We start from the raw sequence: 17,338 nt of genomic DNA on the forward strand, positions 1-17,338 counted from the left end.
GTTGACATGGGGAGCAATGTCTCATTTTGAGGTGTTAATCTTGACCTACTGCCTGAAAAATCCTAGATATCCAGTGTGTAAATCAAAGACTGTTAGAGTCAATTTGCTGGGTTTTTTTTCTTCTTCTTCAGAATTCTCTACATGTTTATGAGATACCATGGCTGGCATTCCATTTTGTAACAGCATTCCTGGGTTTTGGAATTAGAGAAATGCTGATATTTATTTAGAATAAATGTGCCTTCCTCTGGAGTTTTCTGAAACTCTGGGAGTTGTGTATTTGTTCTTTAACAGTATCGTAGAGTTATCCACTTAAATGGGAATTCCAGAGACCAAATAACTCAGGTTCATGTTAGATTTAGAGAATTTTTATTTTACTTTATTTTTTTAATATATGTTCTCACCTAAGCTTACAAATATTACAATAACACGATACATGTATGCTCCTTCTAAAAATAAAACTTAATTGTACCAAGTGACCGCCACATTGAAAATGTACACACATCTTCTAATATAACAAATATTTCCACAAAATCAGATTTCTTAAAATCAATTCTTATTTGTTGGATTCCCCCAAATCTTCTTCTATTTGCAGATGTGTTTTCTTCCCAAGCACTTCGTGTTTGTGGATGGACTGCTTAAGTTCTTATTTTTTGTCAACGTCCCTGTGTTTGTATTAGTTTTCATTAACTGATTTTGTGCTTCGACAGTTTCCTGAATGTAGGTGATGCGGTCTGAGCAGTACTTGCTGCATGGTTTTGTGTGTCATGATTTATTTAAACAAGTTACTACATGGAGGAGTGCAGAGCCGAGGCTGTCATCAGCGAGCGCTTAATAAAGCCCAGCTAATGCTATTAATGCCTTCACTCTGCTGGAGCTTCTCCAGATGGTCCGATCTCTCTTGAATCTCTTTCTACCCCCATCATTAGAAGGTGGAAGTTAAACGCCTGACGTCCCTTGTGTTCATTCCTACAAACAAACAACAAAAACAAAACCTCCTTCATGTTATAGGTGCAATGTTCCCTTCCCCAACACTCACACACAGCACACATACAGTTGCTCCCTCAGACCCCTGACATGGCCAGTCTTTGTGTTTGAGGTACAGCTGTGCAAAACTTGTTGGTCTGAATGTTATTAAAGTATTCCCTTCCAATACTCCCGTCCCATGCTGTTGTCAGATCTGGAACACATCTTATGAGTCACTTGGCTCAGATGAATAGATGGAGTCCTAGAGAGGTCAGAGGCTCCTCCAAGTTCTTGCCGCTGGAGGCTATCAGAAAGAGAAGCCCTTTCTGAGCGTGCCAAAAACCACAAGTGCTCTGATTGCCATAACTTAATTCTTTGGGGTGTTTTTTTTTTCAATTTTTAATTTTATGTTACATTCCAAATGCTCATTAATCACTGTACGTTTTAGTACTAAAAATTTCTCCTAATTTCTGTGATTTATCTTGCTTTATTATTCCCCCAAGAAGGACATTCTCAACATATAGAAAGGTTCTCATCCACTAGACTAGGCTTTGCTGGAATGGTTGTGTGGCTCATGGTGGGCCCTAGTCAAGCCGCAGGAGGCAAATGTTGCTCGGGAGTCACGACTTCTTCCATAAGACAGAGCAGCTTCTTGTGTGGACTAGTGAATTGTAAACATTACACAGGTAAAGGGAGTAAATATCCGTGTAACTAATTGAAACTACAGGGGGAATAGAAACAACAGAATGCAGTTATTAATAATCCCTCTATTTATATGAAATGAACTATTCATTTGAGGAACTGCAACACTGAGTAGATATTGCTTTGTTACAATTTATAACAGCTTTGTTGAATGCAAGCCTGTTAGCAACAGCCTGACTTCATTCGTGAGTTTGCAGCCTACAAAGCTAGGAGCTGGGAAAGGGACAAGGTATGCTCCCTGGTCCTATCAATGGCAAAGCCTGTTGTCTGAGGTTAGACAGAACTGATGCTGGGTTGCTGCATCACGGTGTGGCTGCTATCACGGCAGTCATTTACAGTTCTCAAGTTAGGTTTTCCTGTCAGGCAGGCTGATAAGGCCATCCTGTTACTTAAGTCTGTTCCTGGGATCCAAATTCTTAACTTTGACATCTATTTGGAGGCCAAAAAAATTAGACTTATAATGGGTGATTGAAGAGGACTATAAGTCACAAATAATGTCAAAAGCTTACTATCACTAGGAATAGAGTGAAAAATAAAACATCTTCTAATCCACATGATAGTTTTAAACACTGGGAGCTATAGATAATAGAAAATTCATTCTATAGAAATAATGGCAAAAATCACAATGGCCATACATTTCTACTCACAATATTTTAAGTGGTTTTGAAAACTAAGTTTTACATTTTTTTAAAAACATGTATGAGGCCATCACAATGCATACACACACACACACACACACACACACACACACACACTAGGATGCTAGGAAGACCACCTGGTTACTATTTTATTCTAGGAGACTGAGCTGCAAACTTCATCTCTTCATAACTGTTAATATTGGACCAAAATATTTTCACTGTCAGTTGACTCTGATGTTGTTACCCAAACAATTCTGCACATCAAATTATGTAAAATGCCAAACTCTTGACCCAAATAAGAAGCGTCTTATTCCATTCAGTCAATAAATTAGATAAATAAGAGTCCTACTTAACAATGGGTTGTTGTAGTCATATTTCCATGGGGCTGGTTAAGATTCAATTTCCTTTGTAAATATAAACAGAAGAAAGCCCACCTTCTCCCCTGAGGTAAAAACTGCTAAATTTATGGGATCAAATAATGTGTGGAGCTGAATACATACAGGCACACTGGCATGCTCATCCTCTTCTGAGTTACTGAGGGTAGATGTATAAAACCACAGATTGAAGTCATGTTTGCATTTACGCTGCTCATATATGGTATCCGAAATATTATCAAACATTTTAACATAGTACTATAACAAAATATTCCATAAGCAACGTATGATTAAATAAAGGAGAACTACTTGTTATGGTGACTATTTTTGGATTCATGAATTTGGATTATTTGTCTGTCTCCCTTGAACCTGTGTTCAACTTTGCCACACTGATAGGTCACACATATTAAATTGAGCTAAATGGGTCATACAGCAAAACTGGAGGTGACGACTCCAGCACAGGGACAAGGTAGAGAAGAAAAGGGTTGTTGATGGGACATGGGGGTGAGAGGAAACTAAGGGAACAGGATCAAGGGCCCACATGGAGAAAACTGTGGAAGAACTAACCTGATATTAAAAAGGGAATCAAACAGCTAAAAGGTAGCCACAGAAGCCATTCACACTGCCCTGCTTGACGTGAATATTCAGTTTACTCAGAGAACCATTTTTTCATGTTTGATACAACTTGGGTGGGTAGACTTTTGACTGGGAGTAACAGGGGCCATCACTATAGTTGCACAACTTCATTCCAATAATTAAAATAAAATCAAAGATGCTTGCAAAGTTAAGAACGGTCTATACAAAAAAAAAAAAAGCAGAAAAGAAAATGGATAGAGAACGTTAAAAATGTTCAGTGCAGTGAAAGCAGCAAAAATTGCAAGATCGCTCTGAGATTCCTTTATATCTACATTGCAGGTCTATAAAATCAACCCTAACCCATCATCCATTGGCATTTCTCCACTCTGCTCACCAAAAACAGTCTTCCTGGGTTGGAGAGACGGCTCGGTAGTAAGAGTGTGTACTGCTCTTGCGGAAGACCCAGGTTTGGTTCCCAGCACACTGGTTGACTGGCCTGTAACTCCACTCTCGGGGACCCAGTGCCTTCTTGTTTTCTGAGGCAGCTGCACACCTGTGCATGCCAACGTACAGACAGTCATGCACACAAGTAACTTTAAAAACACCATATTCTAACTGTCTTTTTTTTTTAATCTATACATTATCAGTTCCTGAGTATGCCTCACTGTGAGAAAAGGTGAGCCTGGCCCTAGCAGCAAAAAATAAGTTGCAAAACTTGTGACTGTCAACCTGTTCTTGCCTCATTTCCATCCACTGGTGTTTCACACATCTTTCTACCTGCGATGAGTACAGAAAAGGGAAATGGAGGTGGGCTCACATAAATATTCACCAGGATGGATCTGGAACTGCTTGCTCGCTCTACCTCTGCAGCTGGAAGTAGCAGAATGGGAAGTTCAGGAAACAGAGTGGCTCCTGTTCACCTTTGCTTTTCATGAAACCATGAAAACCACGAAAGCCATAGCAGCCCGGCAGAGGTAGAACCAAGATGCAGAGTTCTTTCTGCCCAAGCCCTAGTGTGAACCTACAGAAGATGCTGGAATGATGGCTTATGAAAATGACAATGAGATGAATTTAAGTTGCCTACAGGGCAGAAAGTAATTAACAAAAAGACTAAAGAAAAGATCATTTCTTTGTTATCTAATAGTTGGAAAACCCAGGTCTCAGTTCTGAGAACTCCAATCTGTTAGTCACTAAACACAGACTTCGTTTCCTGTAGGAAGCAGTTGAAGTCAAGGCAAGACAGGTTATGTGATTAAGGGTATTTTATGGTAGGGGTAATATGCGCCTTCATTACCCAGGCATGATAGTGTATGTCTATAATCCCAACATTCAAGAGATTTAAGCAAGACAGTGGGTGCACGACCAGGCTGGGTTGCCATACTATGATCCAGTCTCTAAACGATTAAATTGATTTCCAGCACATTTGGGTCCCCTATAAAATCAAAGTCCACCTTCTGTTCATGTTACCACTCTCAGAAAGGAGACTGCTGGGTAAGTAATCCTGCAGAGTTCAGCCTCATCCCTTCCATCACTCAAGCAGCCATATTGCCCGGGTTGAAGTCTTTGCCATTGAGCAATGAGGAGGCAGGATGAAGGTTCCTTGACTTCGAAGACTTTAGAGGATATTAATTTTCTTTAACCAAGCTAGTTAACAAACAGCCCAGAAGAGGGAGCTGGTGCCCCCTTCTGGTCTCTGTAGGCACTGTATACGCATGTGTGTATACAGACACACAGGCACACTCCTAGATACATACATACGTACATACATATGTATACATACATGGATGGATAGATAGATGAGCTATTTAAACAAAGCGAGGTTTTGTTGCCACTGTTCTCTCTCCATGTCCTTACACTGTTTTCTTTATAATTTCTGTGCTTTATTTATTAGAAGACTTAAAATAATGGAAAGCCATCTAGTGTGCTTAACAGCAGTCCACTTCCTGTGTGGGGAAGTGTCGAAGGAAACTTACATAACAAAGGCACAGCATGCTGCATCTGTCTGCCTTAAGGGAGCCTTTGCACAAGTGGTTGCTGGCTGGCTGTCTCTGTTACTCATCCCGATCCCAAATGGAGGCAAAGCTCATCCTAATTTCAACAGTTAGTGCCAAGTTTCACTGCTGACAGCAGGCTTGATTAATAAGAGTGGGAGAGTGGCATTCTGAGTCACCTGCTTTGTCTTTAAGCAAACCCAGCACCCATGAACATCCAAGCACAGTGAGCTACCCTACCCTGTCCCTTCCTGTTCTTTAAACTGGCTCCAGGTGGATTTGTTTTATTTCTCAATGGGATCTAAGCCTTATCAGTTTTCCAGGCTCCTTTTGAAGACCCTATTTGTACTACAAGTTGTAGATTTTTCTCTGCAACTCACAAAGTTTTAAACTTTGTGCTTTTCTTCACATCTGAAAACAATCTTCACCCAATAAGAGGAACTAACCCTCTATTTGAAAAACAAAAACAATCAACATTTCAATCAAAAAAAAAAAAAAAAGCAAAACTGTGTTTACTGACTGGCCTGATTCAGAGTGCTGGCACTACAGGTGTGTGCCACTGTGCTGTGCCTGGACCTGTGTGCGACTGAGCCACACCTACAGCCTTCTGGTCCCTGCCCAGCCCCCACCATGCTGTCTAACCAGTTAAGTCCCTTTGCTATATTTTTAGTCTTTTAGTTCAATGTGAGTTTTTCTGTCTCCTTCTCACTCATTCTGAAGATGCCCAGGGGTTTGGTTTTTTGATTTTTGTTTTGTTTTGTTTTGTTTTGTTTTGGTACCTCTTGAATACATGTAGTGTAGGCAACAGGATACACTGATAGAAAAGTTGTTAGAATATCTTTTGAAATGCTCTTGCCTACAAATCTTAATGTCTATGTCATTCCTGTTTTTTTTTTTTTCTTTTAATTGAATTCTATCTTTGCTTCATTATGGCATTTTTTTTTTCTTTTTTAAGTTAGTTAGTTTGTTTGTTTTCTAGGCAGGTTTTCTCTGTGTAGCCCTTGCTGTCCTGGAAATCACTCTGTAGTCCAGGCTGACCTTTAACTCAGAGATCCACCCACTTCTGCCTCCCTAAAGTTGTGCACCCCACCATAGGGATATGTACAGCATTTTCTACATATTTTCAGGTTTGGTTGGACATTGTGACATTTATCTTTTTACATGCTGAATGTTTGTATTTATGTAAGTATTCCTTGAGCTTTGTTTATAGCAGCAGTTAAAACACTTGGCCACAATGTGATTCTTTTGAGGAATGTATTGGTTGATCGCTTGTTCCTGAGCAGCTCTTCAGTTAGAGCTGATTTCCACCACAGGACTGAAGCAGTACTCTGAATAATCTACCCGGTGCAAGCAGGGTGTTGAGGTACGGAGTGTTCAAGTCTGGTCTCCAGAAACACAGCATCCTGCTGAACCCTTAGGTAGCTTTCCCTGTCCTCCAATGAGACTCCAGGTTTCTTACCTCCTTCCTCAACAAGCAACTCTGTGGTGGTGCCCTGCCCCTCCCCCACCCCATTTCTTACAGTAGATAGAGGGAAAAGATGGTGGCTGGGGGAGGGGCCCCTGAAGTGACTAGAGAGTCAAAGTCAAGGAAGATTCCTGCTCACGTTTTATTTTTTAAGAATTTGGTCTGTTTATTATTATATATATACAGAGGGGGAAAAAATGGAAAACAATTCTGCTTTGTTTTAAATTCCTTTAATTTTTATATCTCCCCAATATATAAAAATTATACCCTTTTGGTATATGAATGTGACTGAATGTAGATAGAGCAATAGTGCATGCAACTTTCATAAGGTTTGTGTGCTTTCGTTATACTGACTTTATAAAAATCTTTTCTGAAAGTTTTTAAGTTAGCATTCTTTTTCCCATTACTGTTGTTAGAATTTACCGATAAGACTACCCAAACCAACCACTAGCCTTCCTTCCTTCTGAATCCACTTGCCTTAGTAACCAGGAGGCTGTGTCAATCTCCTCTTTAATTTTGTGTCAAATCTGTCAGTACAGAGTTGTTCATCGTATTTCTTTAGTGAGCTTTAGAGCCATCAAATGGGTGTAAGACTCTTCCTAACCCGGGTCCTCTGCATTCTTTTCATGTTGATACATCTATTGGTGCCTAGGTTTATTTTTCTTTTCTTCCTTACACTAACTTTAGGTTTAATATGTCTATCTTTTCTAGCTTTTTAAAAACATAAGTCCTTAGACTTTGTCCCTCCTTTTATTCAGTGTAAGTTCCCTTCTAATAAATGCAGTGACCATACCCAACAAATTCTGCAAAACTGAGTTTTCGTATTCCAACTTCCTTCCTTTCTTTTTCTTTTCTTTTTTTTTTTTTTTTGACCCATGTATTATTTAGCTATGAGCTTCTTCAATTCCAGATGTTTTAGATTTTCCTAGCTATCGTGGTTATTGATTTCTGATTTGATTCTGTGTGATTAGAGAGCACAACAAGTATGTTTTCAGTTCTGTTAAGCTTCCCCAGGCTTGTTCTCTGGGTGAACACATGGTCCATCTTGATGAATGGATCATGTGCACTCGAAAACAGTGTGTGTTCTGCAGATGTCGGGCATAATGTTCTATAGCTATCAATTAGGCCACGGTGGTTGAAAGTCTTGTTGGATCATCTGTTTCTCTAGTGATTGGCAGGTAAGATAGAACGGGTGCTTCTATCAGTTGCTAGAAGGAGGTTCTGAAATAATCACCCGCAGTTTAAGATGGCCTTGTGTTAGTTGCTGGTGTGTGACTGTCACAACCACTTCTCCTTACATTTTTGTCGGTATGGGATTTACACATTTTAAGATCTTTTTAGGTGCACACATGTTGGTGTGCTTCTTGAGCAATTCACCCATTTTTCATTGTGAAATATCCTTTTCCTCTGAAAAGAGTATTCTGAAATCTAACGTTACTGTAGCCACCCAATCTTTCTCATGCATATTATATTCATGGTGTGTAGTCTTCGCATCACTTCCTTTTAACATTTGTATTGAAAATTTAGCTGCATAGACATCCTGTAGTTAAAGCTGCCTTTTGTATTCACCCTGATGTTCTCCATCCTGTAAGTAATGTTCAGTACAATTTATTCATTACTATAGTTCGATTTAATCCTACCATTACTTACTTGTGCGGTCTTTGATCTCCAATTTTCAATTATTTTTTTCTCTTCTTTCCTTCATTCTTTTGGATTGTCAGGATGTTTTGGAATTCCATTACATCTGCAGCCCCTTAAGCTCTTCACCCTTGCTATTTTAGTGACTGTACCAAAAATTACGATATGGTTCCTTTACTTTTCATAGTGTACATAGTACTGTCTTTTAGCTTTTCTTTAAAAGGTGGATGTGTCCATGAACTGTGTAGATTTCATATGTCTTATGTCTGAAAGTGCAGCAAACCCCACAAGGCAATGTTGTTATGATTCCTTTGAGTGGTCATACATGTAATAAGGAAATGAAAATCTAACAGCCGTCTATGTTTACCAGCTATTTGCAAATTCTGATGCTCCTCACTCTTCCCCACCTACCTGAGACCTCACCTCATCTAACTCTCCATTATGCTGGAGAATTGCTCTTTGCCTTTCACTCCTGTTAGCAGCAATCTCTGTCCCTTTCTGTGGAGGTATTTCTAGCTCTGGTAACCTGACCGGCACTTTTGCCAGGTATGGCCCATGGTCTGACTGTGTACTTGCCTTCTCTGAGCTTTGATGCTGGTAGTTTTGTTTCTAGTGAGTTCTGGAATCAAGTCTCTGCTCTTTCCTATAGCATCAAGGGCGTTTGGTGGGATTTTCTTTTACTTGGGATCAGAGTGTAGGTGGTTTGGGTTTTTGCTGTTTTGTAGGTTTTTCTTTCGCTTTAGCCTGGTCCATCCTTTGAGTTCACTTACTTTCTGGTGTTCCCAGAATTCCCTCTTCTACTAAGTGGAGGACATTTTCAGCCATTGTGTTTGGTTTTTGTTGTTGTTGTTTGTTTGTTTGTTTGTTTGTTTGTTTTCTTTTCTTTTGAGTCAGAACCTTACTAAATAGCCCACACTGCCCTTGAACTTTCAGTCCTCCTGCCTCAGACTAAAGCACTGGACTATAAGTGCTCAGCAATCATTTCTTCAACTCCATCTTGTTTTTCAGTTATTTGAGAGTAACTGGTGTGTTTTATTGACTTTCTCTGTGTTTCTTATATCTACACACATGTGTTGTTCACTAGATCTGGGGCATTTCACCCATTACCTTGTAGATTTATTTATAAACATTTATTTGCTTAAGAGATTTTTTTGAGACAGAGTCTTGCTCTGTAAACCAGGCTGGCCTCCAGTTCAAAATCGTCCTGCCTCAGCCTCTGCAGGGCTGAAATTAAAGGAGAATCATTCCTCCCCAGCAGAATGATTATTGTGAAGCCTCGGTGCCAATGTGGCACATGTGTTGAGACTGCCCCTGTGGATTCCTCCAATGAATTACGTATGTTAATCTGTGTTTGCGTCCACTGACTTTTGTGGGTGCTTTTTTTTTCCTCTGCTGGGAGTCCTGATTTCTCATTTACAAGTAGTATTCTGCCCTCCCTGTCAGGAAGCATAGTCTCTTTTTTTGTTGTGGATTATTTCTAATTTTACTTATAAACTCTAGACAATCGAAATCACCATGCCACAACAAAGTAACAATTTTGAGAGAGAAAAACAAAAAACAAAAACGTCAGGTCTCAGGTGACCTGTTTTGATACTGCTATGAAAGCGGTCACAACCAAGGCATTGTGATGTTTATGGCGGACAGGCCCACAAAGAAAGGGAGCATCACAGAGAGGCCAGAGTTGTGTCTACAAACAGATAGCCAAGTTTCTACAAAACAATGGGCAATTCAACAGAAAAGAAGGTCAGCCTCATATACAAATGGTGCTGGGATACTTGGGCCTTCGTCTGCAAACAAAAATAAAACTTGACCCCTGCACTTCATATCATATACAAAACTAAAAAGTGAAATCCAGGTCTAGTGGTGCCTTGCTTGAGTCCAAGCTACTCACTAGGCTAAAGCGAGACCAGGAAGCAGAGATCAACCTAGAGGCAAGCCAGACAGAGTAAGAATGCTTGTTTAGTGTTTCATCTGTTGGTGGAAGCACAGCCTTAATGGCTGCTTTAAAATCATGGGATGCTAATTTTATTTGAATTGTCTTTTTTTTTTTTTTTTTCTTGAAAATGGATCACATTTTCCATTTTCTTACCTTCCCTCCTAACTTTACACTGTGTCTTGGATGTAATGAATAAGTGTTCTGGATTTTATTACTTTCCCCCAACGAGGGCTGACTTTCTTTTCTTTTTTTTTAAATTTAGTAATGAGATAGCTTGGCACAAGTCAGACTGCAAACTGTCTCTAAGACCACAGTCTGAATGGTGGGTTACCATATAAAATCTTACGAGGGTTGTGTTTAGTCAGTCCTACACTCAAGGGTCTGACCAGGGATCTGGGGTAAGTTTATATGCAGTTTAGTATTTAGCACCCCACGTGTAGGCTTTGTTTTCTGGGTTTCCCTACCTGGACTTAACCTAAATTCTGTCCTTTCTTCAAGACAAAGATGTTTAGTTATCTGTTGCTATACTGGCATGTACATCCATGAAAAACTACTCACTTTCCTTGAAAAGAACATTGACCATGTGTGGTTCCTTTCCAAGACTTCTTCTCTCCAGACTCATTTTCATTCAAAGGACGGTGCCTTTCAAGCTAATTGTTATATTTTATTCAACACTTTATCCAAATTTTATAATTCTTATCTGCTGGAGGCTTAATCTAGTAAAAGCTTATTCTGCCACTCCAAAGTTGAACCCCTATCCCACAAGTTTAAAACATTAGCTGATAGAATGAGTGTAGATTTTGTACTGGTTTACTGCTCTCTAAATTACATTCTAAACTTAGCTGGAGATGCTTCATTTTGTTAGTGTGAGTGCCGGCTAGCTTTGATCCACAATGACAAAATACCAGATAGAAGTCACTTAAGGGTGGAGTCGTTTATTCTGGCTTTTTGTTTGAGTGGGGCTCAGCCCATGGTCACCGAGCCCCATGCATTTAGGCAGAACATCATGGCAGGAGCATGTGGTAGCATAATTTCTTTACTTCTTGGCAATCAGAAAGCAGGTAATCAGAAGTGTCTCATGTCAAAGTACAGGCATCAAGGATGGGTCCCTAGTAATAGACTTTCTCTAGCCAAGTCCTATTACCTCCAAAATAGTACCACCATCTAGAGACCAAGGATTCAACACTAGTAGGGACCCGCCATATTTCTTTTTCAGACCATAACAATGTAGTGTTTGTTTTTTGAATAAAGTAGTTCCCAGAGGTTTCTCAAATAGAATATCTTTCATCCTTAGTACTAACTACTGTTTAATTCTAATCCCTCCCTGTCCCCTGCCAAAAAAAAAAAAAATTTTTTACCCCATAACTCTCAAGCAATTCCTTCTCTGATTTGCACTGTAGACTCATTTCATTGGCAGCTTGGGCTGAAGACTGCTGGGTCATTTCACATGATTTCCAGATGGCACCTCGGACTCATCCCTTTCTGCATCTAAATTCTTAGCAGCTGAATCTTCCCTCTTTTGCCCTGGTACCTCTGGGGAAGACCCCAGCATCACATTACCCATTGTTCCGGAATCACCTTGGTCACCTAAAGTCACAGAACTGAGCTGAGGTCCTGTGTCCACTTTGGATCTTTTACCTCTGCAGTCCTAAAGGCTCCTCTGCATGCTAAATTGAATGCTGGGGTGTATGGTCAGGAGATAGGTGAGGGCACTAAATAAATTTACTAGGTTGAATTCTTTGTGAATCTACTGGAGTCAGGTTCTGCATGAAGGCACCCTGTGTGTACACAGGCTCCAGGCTTCTAAGCATCCAGTGTTCTAACATGGCTTCTTTGGGAAAGGCAAAAGATACAGAATAAACAAAGGTCATTTTTCCAGTATCTTGGTAACTCTGTGCTCTTTAGGTATACAGTGGAGGTTGTACAGGACAGCACAGGGTGCTTTGGAGGTTGTGCTATGAATTAATGCTATTAGAGTGGGCGGTCCTCCAAGTCTCTGAGAAGAAACATGTGCTCTTTGTTCACTATTTAGAGAGTGTTTGTAACAGGCTACGATCAGCAAAACCCATGATTCACGTATGCATTCTGTAGGAGTAAGAACCAGCTAATAAAATGTGCCATCGATTTCCTTTTTCTGTCCTTTTGATCCTCTGTTATATTTAAAGGGAAAAAAGATACATTAAATTCCAGTTCTAATAATAGCCCAAGTGGGCATCAAGTACCTAAGATGATGAAGAGAGAAACCTTTCCACAGTATGGTTTGCTTTGAGCCTAAATGAAGTTGACCACGTCAGGTCATTGAAGGAAGTCAATGACCTATGGCTCAATCTCATTATATCCCTAAGTCACATTCACTAGTAGTGATTAAATGCTGGGTGTCTGGTCAGGATGGGAAAGAGATTAAGTAAATATGCTAGGTTGAAATCTTCGTGAATCCACAGGATTCAGGCTTCATGTGAACGCAAGCTGTGTCTACATAGGCTCCTGAACATCCAAATGTCCCTATCCCACTCTCTTGCATTCAATCACTGCTAGGGGATGTGATTTAGGGATACGATGAGCTTGAACTGCATGGCATCGACCTCCTTCTATGCCTTGATGTCACTAAAGAACATCATCATGGCCAACTTTATTTAGGCTCCAAGCAAATTTAGGCTGCAGAGACTTCGGAGGAAGCACTTCAGAGAGCTGCACAGTTGATTTCCAGTGATTTTGGTGGCAGGAGGAACCCTTAGCTGTCTAATTGTAATGCCTCCGCACTGACATGTCTTTGATATCAGCCTTTGTGCATCAACAGGGCGCCATCAGACAGCCACATATATGTCAAGAAAAAAAAATAATGCTCAGAGGAAGAAACAAACAAGATCTTTTAAAATATAGCCAAAAAGGAAGAGAGCAGACACTGCATGCACATCTGTGTCTGTGGAAGCTGGAGGTTCACATCTGGGGCCTTTCTCCACTTTATTTCCTAAGGCAGGGTCTCTCTGATCCAGACACTTACCAACTTGGGGGTATACTAGCTATCCAGCAAGTCTTAGGGATCCTCTGTCTCTGCCTCCCCAAATCTGGGATGATAGGACACACCTCATGCCCAGCTCTTTGCACAGACCCTCGTGATGGAACTGAGTTGCTCATTCTGTGTGGGAGGCCCTTCGCCAGCTGAGCATCTTCCCAGTCCCCGCCATGTGTTCTGAATATGTATTTTCCGAAAGAGCAACTAAAACTTGTAACTTGTTCTGTGACGCTGGCAAGGTACCCTGAAGAACCAGGGTCCTTGTAATTAGTTGCATTAATCATGGAGACCAAATGTATCCTCAGCTTCTACTGTGTGCTAAGGATCGAGATGTTTACCCAAGAAGACAGCTAACATGGCGCTCCTGCGTGCCGCTGTAATTTCCACTTGACAGAGTGTGTGTTTGTGTGGTGGGTGTTTGCTTTTCATTTACCCACGTAGAGCTTCATCATCCTTTTGGAAATGTATTGATTTATTCAGTGAAGTAGAAAGTGAAGGGAAAAGGAAAGGACTGCGCAAGTGTACTGCCCTAGCAGTGTGCTCATTTAGCCCACCCGCCATCCGTCCTCCATCATTACCTCTGGTCAGTTAGTCTTTCTGTACCGTAAAATGCAGAAATCTGGGGCCTCGTTCACTACATATCCTGTCAACAGCTCCATTTCTAAAAAAACGTAGACTTGAGTATCCCCGGTTTTGTGTTAGAGCACTGTGTGTCTGGCCTCTCCTGGCAAGCATGTGGCGATGGCGGAACTATGTCCTCTGCGTGTAAGGATGACACGTCGTCTTCCCTTCCGGCACCACAGCATTGGAGGCAGGCAGCAAAGGTCTGCACTGTGGCTCTCCACAGGCCGCCTTGCCAAAGGGTAAATAAAGGACATCCATCCATCAGCTTTCAAGCTGCCACCCTCTCTTCCTTTCCCCAGCCCCCACGTCTCTCTGAAACTGGGAGGAGGGGAGCGCTGATTATTTTTGCCTATTTCTAGCGGAGCTTGGCATGAACAATAAAATTTAGGGCTTCCCTGTGGTCTGTGAATAACAATGCACAGTGCTAACTGTTAGGGCACAAAGGCAGACGACAACAACAACAAAAAGGGTTGTCGTTGTTTTTATTTCTTGTTTACCCTTCAGGACACTGTTTACCTTATCACTGAGAGAGGGACTTGCTCATCTCATCGCTTTTGGAAATCGCCCTAGGTTTGTTCTCTGGCTCTCAGTTTCAGACTGTCCAGTGATGGAGTGAGCATGTCAGCCTGGGACTAAGGAACTTGCAGGAGGCTCTACTCTCCGCTAGCTCCACCTCTGAATGTGTCTGTCTGTCATATGTCTGTCTGTCCGTTTATTCATCCCTCCAGCCACCTTTCTGTCTCAGGCTTCTATCTTGTGTCCCTAGAGTATACACCCTCACTTCGTCATTCTCACCAGCTCTCTTTCCTTTTCCTTGATTTCCTGTCAGACCTTTTCCTTTCTCCCTTTCAACCCGAATGATTTCCCCCCTTTTTTTCCCTCTCTAAATTTACTTCACAGCAGATTGTCTTGTAGTAAATCACCCAAAACCCAAATAGCACTAAAGCATTCTGATACAACATTAGCATTTGCTTAACAAGCACAAGATAAACATTAAACAAAGAACTGCATTTCTTTATTAGAGGCTGCAAGATACATAATCCATGAGCACAAGAAACATGGGACCCAGTGGATATGCAGATGTGTGTTATTTCATTGGCGCTGGGCGGCCTTGTTAGAAAAGGTTTTCATCTGAAGGCTTGGGGGTGGGTGGTTGACTGTCCCTGGTGGGGCTGTAACTAGATTCAGAGACTGTTGCAAGCTAGGCCGGGCTCCCTGGTGGACCTGCTGATTGGACAGCCTGAGGAAAACTTGGGAAGCACCGGGAAGTGAACTCAATCACCTTGGGGATGATAGGGTAGAACCAGATGAAGGCATTTGACTTCTTTTGTGACTCCCACTAAGGACAGATTGCCAGTGCGATCCAGCCTCCGTAACTGCAAATCAGGCCCTTCTCCTATGCCGATTTCATTAGAATGGCCAGCATGGTGCAAAGAGGGAGAGAGAAAAAAAAAAGAAAGGGGAAAAAAAAGGTTAGACACAGTAATTTTACAGGCAGGCGGGTACAAAAAAAATCTGCATAATTAAGCAGTCAAGGCTGCTAATAGGGGAGTTTATATGCTCTGGGACCAGGCAAGGGCAGCACATATGGATATAGCGCTGGATATTAAATCTACGGCATGCAGACTTACTTCAGGGCCCTGAGAGAAAAGGCTAATTATAGAGAGAGGAATTGTGTTTACTGGTCTGTCTTGGGCAAAGATGGTGAAAGAAGTGCAACCAAGTTTTGCAGTTAGACATGAACAGGCTGCTAATAGAGATATCAAAATATGTGCTTCTGGTTGTTTCCCACCTAATCAACACAACATTATAGATTCTACGGACACTGCCCCAGCCCCCAGGCCCCAGCCCCCAGCACAGACAAAACGCTGGGAGGAAAGTTTCAGGTAGTAAATGCATGCAGCACGCTCCCAGGCAGGCTGGGAGGGCGCTCTTTCTGAAAGGCCACCATTTCATCTAGACTAGGCTCTTTATCATCAATACATTTTTTTTTTAATTTAGGAATTGAGCAACCTCTGTTTTAAAAAATGGCAGTGCTCCTGGGCATGGGCCCAGAGTCAGCACTTAACCCAGATGTGGAGCTGGTAAGTGCCAGCTGCAGTGGGCAGGAGTGACCCTTGCCAGAGAGAGGGCATCCTTCTAGAAGGGCTCCGATGGGATGGACATTAACATTTCATAATGCAGATCAAAGGTACCGAGAAAACCCACAGGTCCCTTTGTCACAGGCCCCTAATGACAGCCTCATCCAGGAGCTGAGACGACTTCTTCCGATTATTAAAGAGATGCATTTCATATTTGTATGTATGTATGCATATGGGGATGCACGCCTTTACTTATTTATTTAATTCCATACAAAGAACGTTCTCTGAAGAGGACTGGAGTGTGGACCATTTGCCCCAGGCTGCATGTGCCGAGGCATGCTGGGTTGTTTCAGGGACCACAGCCTCCTGCAGATTTCCTTTCCAGAGAAGCAGTCTGGACCCTTTGTCCTTTAGGAGGCTTCCCATGGAAAACAGCAGCCCTCTCCTAATACAGATCAGCGGCTATGGGCTTGGGTCATTTGTGAGCCTGTCGTGCATTCCATTACTTAGCCCTGACAAGGAGAGCCACAGAAGAATCCCACTGCCTCAGCTCAAGATGTACTAAAAACCTCAGGCTTATGAAGGTAAACAGCAGCTGATCAGCCAGATATTGGGTCAGGCCTGCCTGACATCTGGGCTCTTCTCGGAGGCAGGGAATTCAGTGCTAATGAGAAGGCATGAGCTCTGCCTTGAAAAGCGAGAGTCGGAGAGGCTAATGACCAGGCACGTGAGCCCCTGAAGAGCATGGGCACCACGTGGCACGAAGGGCTGGGCACCTTTCTCTTGTCCCTTGCGATGTTCACTGACTGACTGACCGGCAGTGTTCATTTTGTTAGCACAGCTGCTCAGACATCATGGTAGTTGATTAGGACAGAAAAGGTCTTGAGAGACAAGTCCATTATTGCAGACGCCCAATGCTGATAGTTCCTACCGAGCTTTGTAAATTTATATTTCCTTAGCTATTATTGAGTTCTTAAAATCAGATTGGTCCCCAGAATTGTTTTTAATACAGTCCCTTCTAATGTCCCCTAACATTTCTAGAGGTCACAAAGAGGTGGCATTCTGAAGAAAGGAAGCTTGGATTGCCCGCCGCTTAGCAGGGACCCTGTGAGGCCAATGGAAGACAGTAGCCTTCAAGCACTTATTAAGGCCATTCTTTTTATCCCATTCTCTCTACTGGAGACATAAAAATGTAAGACAAAGGCAAGCTGGCAGGACTAAGGAGAGGTCAATACCTGAGAAACGATGGAACTAAGTGTAGCATGCATGGGGCAGGCCCAACCACTATTTTGCAGCTTGTCAAGGGAAAATGAGGTTGAACAGAACAGGCAGAAAGC

At 41.8% G+C, this 17,338-nt stretch overlaps 1 protein-coding gene across 2 annotated transcripts in view; it reads left to right on the forward strand.

Moving 5' to 3' along the window:
- The window catches only part of Znf521 (zinc finger protein 521), a 280,987-nt gene that overhangs the window by 217,433 nt on the left and 46,216 nt on the right, over positions 1-17,338 (forward strand). The gene's annotated exons all lie outside the window — the stretch shown is intronic.

The sequence above is a fragment of the Psammomys obesus genome, unplaced genomic scaffold (genome assembly GCF_907164565.1).
Source record: "Psammomys obesus unplaced genomic scaffold, mPsaObe1.curated_primary_1811, whole genome shotgun sequence".
Taxonomy (NCBI): domain Eukaryota; kingdom Metazoa; phylum Chordata; class Mammalia; order Rodentia; family Muridae; genus Psammomys; species Psammomys obesus.